The sequence below is a fragment of the Centrocercus urophasianus genome, unplaced genomic scaffold (assembly GCF_019232065.1).
Source record: "Centrocercus urophasianus isolate 14NV4802_14NV808 unplaced genomic scaffold, USGS_Curo_1.0 seq_10, whole genome shotgun sequence".
Lineage (NCBI taxonomy): Eukaryota > Metazoa > Chordata > Aves > Galliformes > Phasianidae > Centrocercus > Centrocercus urophasianus.
In genome coordinates, this window is record NW_024884142.1 from 38,287,551 (window position 1) to 38,298,987 (window position 11,437).

Below are 11,437 nucleotides of genomic sequence, written 5' to 3' on the forward strand. Positions count from 1 at the left end.
AGAATTTCCAAGATCTTCCTCCTTCATGTTACCGAGTAAAATGTAACAATATCCCTTTTGCAGATGGTCCTAGAAAAACACAGCCTCCGTAATTGCTGAAAGATTGACGCAGACTGAGGGGAAATACAAGTTAAATGGGATAATGTGCATCCAGAGCTTCTTTATTCCACAGGGAATGCCGAGAAGCCTGCACAGCAGAGGGACAACATTGTAGGGAGATCACAGACATTACATTGCTGAAAAACAACATGCTTCTAGAAAAACAGAAAGGCAAATAGGTGCGTCTGTTATCAATCAGCCCTTAACAACTTTAGGAGTCACAGTGCAAAAGAAGGCTCAAATTCCTCCTTGGAATTTCTCAAATTTTCTTGTCTGCAGAGCTGTTTCCTCCTCCACCCTGCAAACAACAGCTGCTGTGGCCTCTATCAGCCCTGCTCAGCCAGGAAAACCAGCAACACCGTGAAACCCTGGCTAGCTAAGAAAGGACACACAATTGCCCCAGCAGTACCTTAGCAGTTTTAGCCCACTCATCTAGCAATTCAACAAAGTGCCAGCCTATTCCTGATCAAATATGCATTTGTTGATTTTTTGTTTGTTTTCAATAAGTAAATTAAAAAATTAGCTTTCTGAGAAGTTGTTGATAGTACCCACTCAGGTTTCCTCCCTAGGAGTGTAAAACCATGAAGAACATTGCCTCTGCACTGAGTGCACATACACTCATGTTAAAAACAATCAAAACCCAGCAATCTCCTTAGTGTAAAAATAGGTTTCCTTTTTAATTCCAGTGCTGACCAAATAGCAAAAGTTTCTGTAAAAACCATGTCATTTAGAGCGTGTACAAGACTGTGGTCATTATGTCACTGCATTCTGGCTCTCAGCTCCCTCCTCACTCCAGGTACCCGTATAACCCTGACTCCCACTCCAGGCAGCCGTGTTTGAGGGAGCGCTATTACAAACTGCAGGTTTTAGTGGATATTCAGTATGAGGACCAGAATAGAAATGGTCCTAAAGTAAAGAATCCTGAAATTCACATAGTCTAGATACTGGGTCATCAGAACCAGCTATTTTACTCTGCTCATCCATTCCCACAGACACACATTATGGTCATGTGTATAACCACAAGTGGAGGACCTCCAGCAGTATCCTATGTTGATGCTGTGTGTTGTCCTCTTTACTTCTCAAGTATATTCTTGTGCTCCTGGATATTCCCAAACTGACCTTCAGTCTACAAACTCTGACCTCAAACTGAGGAGAATTCAGTAATGAGTGTAGTTAATTTGAAACTGCCTGTTTTTTCTGAAGTCAATAATGGGAAAACCAACTGTCAGCAGAACCCTCCTGAGAACACAGCCCGACAGGGATCTAATGTTTCCCTCAACAAAACAATGCTATAGCAACTAGCCTGATATGTGCCTGCTCAAGCTGCCAACCTACTGCCATGCTTTCCCCGGTGCTTAAAGCAGCCTTCATACAAACTGAACTACAAGTATGCAGCAGTTACAACAGAATGCTTACTTCACTGAGAATGGGTTTAATAGGATGTGTTGCTTTACGGTTTTAAGTAAGTCATTCAAAGTTCCTTGCACTTGCTGAAAAAAGTGTTGAATCTCTCCTTTTTTGTTCCTGAATTCGGGAAAGGAAGCCTAAGTTATACAGTCTGTGCTCCAATAAAAAATAGGCAAAGAAAAATGTTTCCTTTAAGTATTGCATGTCTTGCTTGATCAGTCAGGAGCTTACATCATGGACAGATATGCCAACATGTGCTCAGAGGATGCAAACTCAGGATGTGTCCCATCCATTTCCCTACCACAGTCTCAGCATTCTCTGCTTCAGATTCCTCTATTGCTCAGGCACCACCCTGATTCATAATCTCAGGAAAGTAGGAGATAATAATGATCTTGCAGACCTGCATGATGACTGACTTTGCTGTGGATTTTCCAGCCCAATTGATTGCCCACTCTCTGGTAAGCAGGCTAACACTGCAAACTTCTAGGGTATGATTGCTATTTGCTTATCTGTCGTCAGAGTGGCTCTCACTGTGGCATCTCTTTGATGAAGGGCCAGAGCCAATACTGCTTCAGTGTACAATTTCATTTTTGTGGCTTTCTTCATTCTGAATTTCTTCATCCACTGCTAGTTATCCAAAATCTACAATGTGCGCTTCCACCCTCTGGTGTGTTTTTTTTTCCTGTCCATAAGCTTTCATCATTCTTCTCCCATCACTAATCATCATTTTAGAAGAGGTTGCTTAAGTTCCATGTATATCATATCAAAGATATGCAAAACAGAAATGTAAGGAACATTACCTTATACTGATCTCATGCCAATGACAGAGAGAGAAAAAAAATGCAAAATGTGGATTTAAAACAAAACAAATTTGTATTTTAGAAAACATTGTGGAGTATAGAATTATGGGAGACTGATTCTGATATCTTGACACTGGAATAATTCTGCACAGAGAAATGCAGTGCAAGTTAGTACAGGGATGCATCCTGACATTTTGCTGTGGCTCCACCCAATATAACCGCGCAGAGCAGGGCTGGGTTGTGTCAGGCGAAGCAGCTACGTATCAGTGTACTCTGATGTTGTGGTGTCAGCTGCTGTAGGCTGACAGCATACTTGCTTGTGTAGTCATATCTGTAAACCTTGGGGTTGTCAGTTACCCTGTACCGACTCAAGGTCTGGAGAAAGAGCTCAGATGCAGACATCAGTACTGCAGACATGAAGTCAGATAAGACAAATTCCAGCACTGGTGCTGCACGGATGGAGCACAAATGCTCTCAGATTGATGTAGGCGTGTACCCCTGAAATAGGGGTGTTTGTAGTCATTCTTCACGTTTCCGAAACAGTTAATTTCATTTTCTCTCTAGTGAAGGTGCATCAGTCTTTCAGCCTCTGAAACAGAAAGTCTTGCTTTTATGCAGATATTTCATGCAGGGTTCATGCAAAATCCTTGGCAGTTTAAATAAATAATACTAATTTTAAAATTATTCACTACTGTGTTATTTATTAGAACAAAGCTTGTAGTGTGCCTGAAAATGTGTAATAAAACTGTTGCTGTTTCTTCATACGCAGTTCAGTTCTCTGTTCACTCTTCCCAGACTGGCCACAGAGTTTCAGCACCTCCCTTATGCCCACTCACTCGTGTTTTTAAACTTTTGGTGAGTCCTTCACAAGAAACCGGAGTCTCAATTAGCTCCTTATGGTATTATGCTTACCCACTGTGCAGCAACAAACACCAGCCTAGTGAAAGATATTTGAATGAACTGTGACACTTTTTGCTATTTTGGAATACAGGACAGTTTCATACTGAACTAAAAGTACCTGCCCGAAAAACAAAGTGATTTTATTCTGAAAGAAAGGAGAGAACGTTTAAATGCTGTGCTGATGGACCTGTAGAATAAGTCACCCCTTTGGTGTGCCCAAGAAAATTTAATGAAACCTTGTCTAAAACAGTTCAGGTGACTCATGCCCTAAACGTACCTGTTCTTCTGCACCTGACCACCAAGTGAAGCCCTGGGTGACAGACTTAGTTACCAACATCCACACTGCATATGTAAAGCTAAACTGGATTAATTTCTCTGATTGCAACCATAATTACTTCTGACATTTCCTAAAAAGAATGAACCATAATACTTTCCAGAGAGATCAAAAGTTTTTGGAAAGCTAGGATGAGACTTGGAAGTCCTTTGACCAAAGGGAAATACTGATCAACATTTTTGTGATTTTTTTTAATTTTTATTTTTTGCCACAGAGCAATTGAACATCTTGGTGTCCACAAAGTAAATGTAAGCTGACATTACGGAGAAGAACACATTAACAGAGAAAGGTGTATAAATGCTGAGCAGATAATCAAAAGCGGAGACATTAAGCAGAACCTAGACAGAACCTGCTGAGGGTTTACATAAAGAGCGTTTTCTATTTTTCTGTGTAAAATTCAATATGTGAAACTTCTCAAACCGAAATATATTCTGTTCTGGGCTAGAGAATTGAACTGAGAAAATGGTAAAACTTCACCACTCTAATAGCCATATGAAATGACATAAGCGTCAGCAGGATTACATTATTTTCCTGACATGAACAGGTCTACATATAGAGGAAGATAAATAAATTCATAATTAACTGTTTAAATCTTGTCATTAAAACTACAGATTGAAGGGAATAGCTAAGTTGCAATGCCTTGTTTTAAGTCACAGAGAGATCAGAAGCAGTGTTTGTACACAAAGCTTTCTAATTTGAAGACTTACTCGTGAGTTATTTTTTGTACAAGAAAATGTATGCTGCTTCCTACCAGCATCCACATGTGTCACTTACTACAAAGACTAAGTTTCTTTCTTCAGGGGAAAGTCTGGATATGGAGTATCCAGAGCAAAGAGTTCTTCAGATGAAATGTCTTGAGCATCCCACTGAAATATGAATTAATTTAACCACAGAGAAAGTAAGGAGAAGAAAAGAAAATATTGTCTATTTTTTTCATTTACAAACATGTTGCAACGAAGTTTTAAAAAACAATTTATGATTAAACTGACTATTGCTTAAGATCCTTTTTTCATGGCCAGACGTGTACTCTGCCATGGCACATGAAAGGGAATCACTAGTAGGAGACACTCTGTGCACCAGATGACAAAAAGATTCCTGCACTTGCAGTTAGTAATAGCTGCAAAAAAGTCCCTTGTGTGTTATCTACCACAACCAGCCTAACTAGTGCACAAAGTTACTGCCATGGAGAGTCAAGCATTACAGATTTTAGCTGGTATTTTGAAAATGCAGGGGGATGGGTAGTATTACACTATACGTATGAAAAGTAAAGGCTCAAAGTACACTGCAGTCTGATTGATGTCTACTGATCCAAGGCAGAAATGAAACACAGCCTCGAAAAGCCCATATTTTTTTCCAGAATTGTACTGGATGTTATCATCACCTCCACTTACAAGCTTTGCCTCCTGGACTCCAAAATGGATAGACTACCAATTTTATCATACAAAAATACTCCCTCTCTCACCATTTACTCTAGATCAACTTTCAGAAATGAGCAACAATCTTTGTTCAAAGGGTGGGATTTTATCAAATGCTGACACTTTATTAATTGGTTATTACTATACGTTATTATTAATGCTGCATTCTCAACAGGGAACACTACTGCTGAGAAATCTGAATTACAGTCACATAGAGCATGGAGTTGAATAAATTATTCCAAGTGTGTAACTGCCAGTTACACCCTAAATCTGATATCTACTCTTCTTCGTTGTAAGAAAGCTTTTTCATACCATGGGTGAAGTACAGCAACCTGTACAAAGCAGTGGTAGAGTCATTTTGCATTTATCATGTCAATCTTCCTTGATGTCGTGAAGATTTCTAATTGTATTCATGTGACTGACTCAGATTTTCTTTCAGTTTCAGTTTCAGAGGTTTGAAATTTTGCGTGTTCACCCATACAAATATCCCAGAGGTAAAAAACCCAATTTATTAATGTCTGAAATCTCATTGTCTTTACAAATCTCATTAATTTAAGATCTAACTAGTGATTTTTATGCTTAGGCTTATTAACATAGATAATAATATAACCCATGTAGATCCCTTCTTTATAAAATGAGCAATTAAGAACAATGTAAGCAATTACAAGCAACATAACTACTTTGTGGCAAATGTGATGACATTTTCCCTGCAGAAGGCTGATTATAAATCAGTCACAATTGGATATCTCTGCAGAAGTGGCCAACATGAAGAGGAGAGAGCCTGACTTTCTTCTATCGATTCAGTAGAGAATGGCCATACTTTCTCACCAGCACAGACTGTATGAAAACAAAAGGAGTACTATTTTAAAACAAACTTTTGATTCACCTGTATGCCATTTGGAAGAAAAATGGCTTTCAAGTGTTTCAATGTTTGTTAATTCTATGTAAATAAAAGTCTTCCGTGATGCTGAAAGTCCATCTTTTTGAGCCTTGCTCCTTCAGTTAAAGCACTTTACATAGACCAGATCAAGGATTTTAGTAGTTGGAGTTTTGTATTAAAAAATATTAGCAGTTTTCTTGCTGAAACAAATAATCTGTATTCCCTTTTGACTGCTGCACCCTTCTTGGGTTAGCTGCTTGTCAGAATATCACAGAATCACAGAATAATCAAGTTTGGAAAAGACCTTCAATATCATCCAATCCAACCATCCACCTATCACCAGTAGTTCTCACTAAACCATGTTCCTCAATACAAAATCCAAACGTTCCTTGAACACCTCCAGGGTCGGTGACTCCACCACCTCCCTGGGCAGCCCATTCCAGTGCCTGACCACTCTTTCAGAGTGTATTCAGAAGTAGTATTTCCTAACGTTCAGCCTAAGTCTCCCCTGGCACAGCTTGAAGCCATTCCCTCTAGTTCTATCACCAGTTACACAAGAGAAGAGGCCGACCCCCAGCTCACTACAACCTCCCTTCAGGTAGTTATAGAGAGCAATGAGGTCTCCCCTGAGCCTCCTCTTCTCCAGGCTGAACATTCCCAACTCCTTCAGTCACTCCTCATAAGCCCTGTGCTCCAGACCCCTCACCAGCTTTGTTGCCCTTCTTCGAACCCGCGCCAGGGCCTCAATGTCTTTCTTGCAGGGAGGAGCCCAAAGCAGGACACACTATTCAAGGTGCTGTCTCCCCAGAGCTGAGTACAGGGACACAATCACTTCCCTGTTCCTGCTGGCAACACCGTTCTTGATGCAAGCCAGGATGCCATTGGCCTTCTTGGCCACCCAGCCACACTGCTGGCTCATATTCAGCTGAGCATCAATCAATACCCCCAGGTCCATTTCCTCTATGCAGTCTTCCAGCCACTCTGCCCCAGGCCTGTAGCGTTGCCTGGGAAATAACAATGCAGAGGTCTCAGATGCGAACTCTAAACAATGTAAATGAAGGAAATGAGACAAACTAATAAAGATCTCTCATGTGATCATTTAGAATTTACATACACAACAATGCAAAAGTTTGAAATTATTTAAGCAAGACATCAAATTTTTTTGTGATGCGTCTCTTGTTTTTTCCCTGTGGGTGGGTGCAGGAGAGAGTAGATGTAATCTGAATTCCCATCGTGAAAATGATCAGAACAAAATATTGCTTTGACCAAATAAATAAATAAATAAATAAGAACGAAAGGCAATGTTTGTATTCTTCCCCGGAAGCCCTCTTCAAAGGTCACCTCTGATTATCTTGTATCCTGGTGACAGAATACAATAGGTAATGCCATAAATTACTTTTTCTTCCTCTCAAATGGAAACCGCCTTTCTCATTGTCATGCATGGTAATACTTCTGTAAATGAATAGCTTTGTAGATTTTTGTGCTTTTGGTGACTTCAAATTAGTTTAAAAATGTTGCAGTTTGAACAGTTCATCATGCAAAGCCCATCCCTCCCCTCGGGAGAAGGGGGGGGAAGGAAGAGGAAGAAACCCAACTGAGATAGGAGAAACTAATTTACTAAAAAGGATGAGATAATACAGAACAGTTAAGAAACAAGCCAAAGATAAAGCAGAGGAGAGAGTCAGTCTGAATTTTATCAGCAGGCCTCACCAACTGGCCTCCCCCAAAAAAGAGATCTCTCCCCTTATCCAGGATCAGAAGATCAAGTCTCCCAGAGCTGGAACTCATGTAAGCAGCTGAGCCTGCTAGAAGCACTGCACATGGGAAATGCACCCAGCACTGCACTTAAGCATCAGGCATGATGCCATGATATGGAATAATATGAAAAACGGGACGAAAAATTAAAGGTATCAAAGTTTGCAGGAGCAAGGCCTTCATTTGCATATTGATTTTCTTTAGACTGGAGTAACCAAGATGGCCAGGGAGATTATAGAGAGGAAAGTATGAGTTTTGCCTTAAAATATGCATGATTTCTATTGACTGAAAACTTTGTTTTCAAGTGGTATGGGAAGGCTGGGGACATAAGGAAAACAGTTGGTTTGCGTCATTTGGTAATGAATGTATTTAGGATCTCAAAAGGTAACTTTCTTTATTTGCAACAGTTGCTACAACGTCTCTTCAAAGATACTACTGGTGCCACACGTTGGACAGAAGGAGGTTTAGGTGTGTAATTTTATTTTCAGGAACACAACTGCAAAGCATCTCAAACAAAAGTTTCCATATATTTTTTTACTTCCTTAAAGGTAGAGACTGATACACAAGTTTTCAGAACACTGAAAAAATAATATCAATAAGAAGAAAAAAAAAAAAAGGATTATCCCAAATTATTTTCTTCACCTGTAACTGCAAGTTTAGAATATGTTTGAATGATATATTTAAAACATTAAGTATAAATAAAAGTAGAAGTAGAAGATAATAACAACTTGGCTAAAAGCACTTCTGAGCAATGATCTTAGATAAGGACAAACCATTTACATTGTAGTCCTTATATTGTGAATTACACTCATTAACATATGCAGTGCATTATATTAATTAAACAAATTTGCTGGAAAATGTATATAGGTGTGATAGTCACTGCTTAACAAATAGGAGTTCAGACCGCCGACAGAAGAGGGCTACAATAGATAAAACAACTTTTTAAAGTCAAAATTGATTTCAGGAAAGATGGTAAAAGGTTCTACTCCAGCAGCGAACACAGAGGGTGGTGAGGCACTGGAACAGGTTGCCCAAGGAGGCTGTGGATGCCCCATCCCTGCATGCATTCAAGGCCAGGCTGGATGTGGCTCTGGGCAGCCTGGTCTGCTGGTTGGTGACCCTGCACACAGCAGGGGGTTGAAACTAGATGAGTGTTGTGGTCCTTGTCAACCCAGGCCATTCTATGATTCTGTGATTCTATGATAAACTGATTGTTTGATGTGAAAAGAGTATGTGTATATGCTGTTCAAGAAAGCAGGGAAAGTTCTGCAGAGGAACTTCAGTGCTAGTTCAATAAATAACCACAAGCAAAACTGAAACATTTACAAAACGGCAAAGAGGACTAAGTACAGGAAATGTTATCTGAGAGATCAAGAAAAGGAAGGACAAGATGAGAACTGCCAAAAGTCAAGCTGAGCTGGACTTCGAAAAAGGTATGAAAAGCAAACAACCAAAAAGATTCTTCATCCCCATAAACAAAAAGCAATAAAGGACTGTCACTGTTATGTAGTTGGAATGGGAGAGAGATTGAAGATAATCTTGGCAAAAGATAAACTGGACTTCACAAATAAAAAAAATATTTTGCCTCAGTTTTTAACAAGGACAGTGGCTGATTGCTGGAGCAAAGACAGTTAGATAATAGCAGGAGTTTGAGAAGTTCAGAACAAACATAGACTAAGACACAGGAAAATTAATGCAGTCTGTCCAAGAGACTTCACCTTCTCCATCTCCATCCCATTTCTGAAGAGAGCTAGCACAGCATGTAAACTTTGATAAATGGAGAACAAGTTTCGCCATAGCCATCATAAGGTTAGCTGGCTAACACCTGCAGTGGTGATTTTATAGCCCATCACCTTGAAATCTGAGGCTCTAGAACACAAACTAGTATCAACTACTTTTTAGGACAAAACTGACATTCTTATCCTGTTTATTTCATTCGCTTTTTCAAAACAGAACTGATTCCTTCTTGTTTGCCAAATATTTGTTCTGAGACATTTAAGCTTTACTTGGAGGAACTTCAGTACTGGATTACTGCATCCAGATACGGACTCCTCAGTACAGGAGAGACGTAGACCTGTTGGAGTGCATCCAGTGCAGGGCCACACAGATGATCCAAGAGATGGAACACCTCTCCAACACAAGGACAGTCTGAGAGAGCTGGGGCTGTTCAGCCTGGAGAATAGAAGGCTGTGAGGTGACCTGATAGCAGCCTTTCAGTATCTAAAGGGGAGCTACAGGAAAGAGGGGACAGGCTCCTTAGCAGGGTCTGTGGTGATAAAACAAGGGGAAATAGTATAAAGCCCAAAGAGGATAGATTTAGATTGGATATAATGAAAAAAATTTTTACAGCGAGGGTAGTGAAGCACTGGAACAGACTATCATAGATGTGATTGATGCCTTGTTCCCAGAGACTTTCAAGGCCAGGCTGGATCAGGTCCTGCAAAATCTGATCTAGCTGTGCATGTCCCTGTTCACTGCAGGACAGTTGCACTAGGTGGCCTTTAAAAGCCCCTTCCAACTATAAGGATTCTGTGATTCAGTGCTTCCAATTTTCATTAGCAGATAAACTGGGTATCAGCAGTACATTCATAAGTTCTATCAGTTAAATTTGAACTAATTGTAGGGGAAATCTCAATGCATACTCAGAATTGCTTCACCCCTGTTTCAGGCAATCCCAAATCTGCTCTGGATGCAGAACTCTGAACCAGGCAGGCTATTGAGCTGGGTTACACGTGTAACAAAAACGAGCTGATACAGTTACACTAGTTTTGTACTACGCGCAAATTCTTGGGCACCAGAGCAATGCACCTGACTAGTGGCAACAGCAGATTCTAAGGAACCAGATTCTAAATAATGCTTGGCCCTGTGTCTCATGATCATAGCATGACATCCACGCCTCCCTGGCTTCCAGAACCCTCCTTCCTCCAGAATCAAATATGTGGTTAATGTTATTAAACCACTTTTGAAACTGCTATAGTTAAATTAGTGCAGCTCCTTTGGACAGACATTTTTGAACCTGCTAGTCCTTCAGCTCCTTCTCCATCCTGTATCTCTGGGTAATCTCAGTTGTAAACACAAATTCATCTACCATCTTTCCAATGATGACTCACAGAACATCTCTAATCCACAACAATCTCCTTCTGTCTTCCCTGAAACCTCAGCCTGTCCCTCACACAATGCTTGGTTCATGCCCAGTTGTCAGGCACAAGAAAGGGTTTTCACTGCTCATTTCTCTCTCCCACCTGTGTTTTCTGCTTCTTTCAGCAATGCAGCCTCTTGTGAAGAAAATCGTGTGGTGTTCAGCAATCATATAAATCTCTCTCTAAGTGTTTGCACCCATACTGTCTGGCTTCAGTCATTCTTTATCGCCCTGCTACTTTTCTGTCACATCAAAGTACTTGTCTTTATTTCCAAATTCTTTCGCTGTTTCATTTTCTTCGGTGTTGAGTTCATTTCCTTCCTCATATCAACTAACATTGAAGCAAGTACTTCTGCTGCTTCTTGGTTATTCCTTCACACAGAGAAGCTTCCTCAAAATAAGAAATAACTGTTTTTTTGTTTGTTTGTTTGTTTGTTTGTTTGTTTTTCTTTTGTTTTAACAGTGTCCTCTTATGCAGAGTCTTACAAAGATCCCCACAGATGATTGGTGTGCCCTAACAGCAGAAACCAACAGCCACAGCTAGGGGCTTCTCAGACTGATGCCTTGTAGCAGGCAAGAAATTGAAGCCTGGCTTGAACAGGTCACACAGTACTTGCTGAATGGAGCAGACAAAGCATGGTTGGCCCTGGGGAAATGCTGCAGATGATGTGCATGTGGTCTAAGGCATGGGGTGAACCCATACTCTAG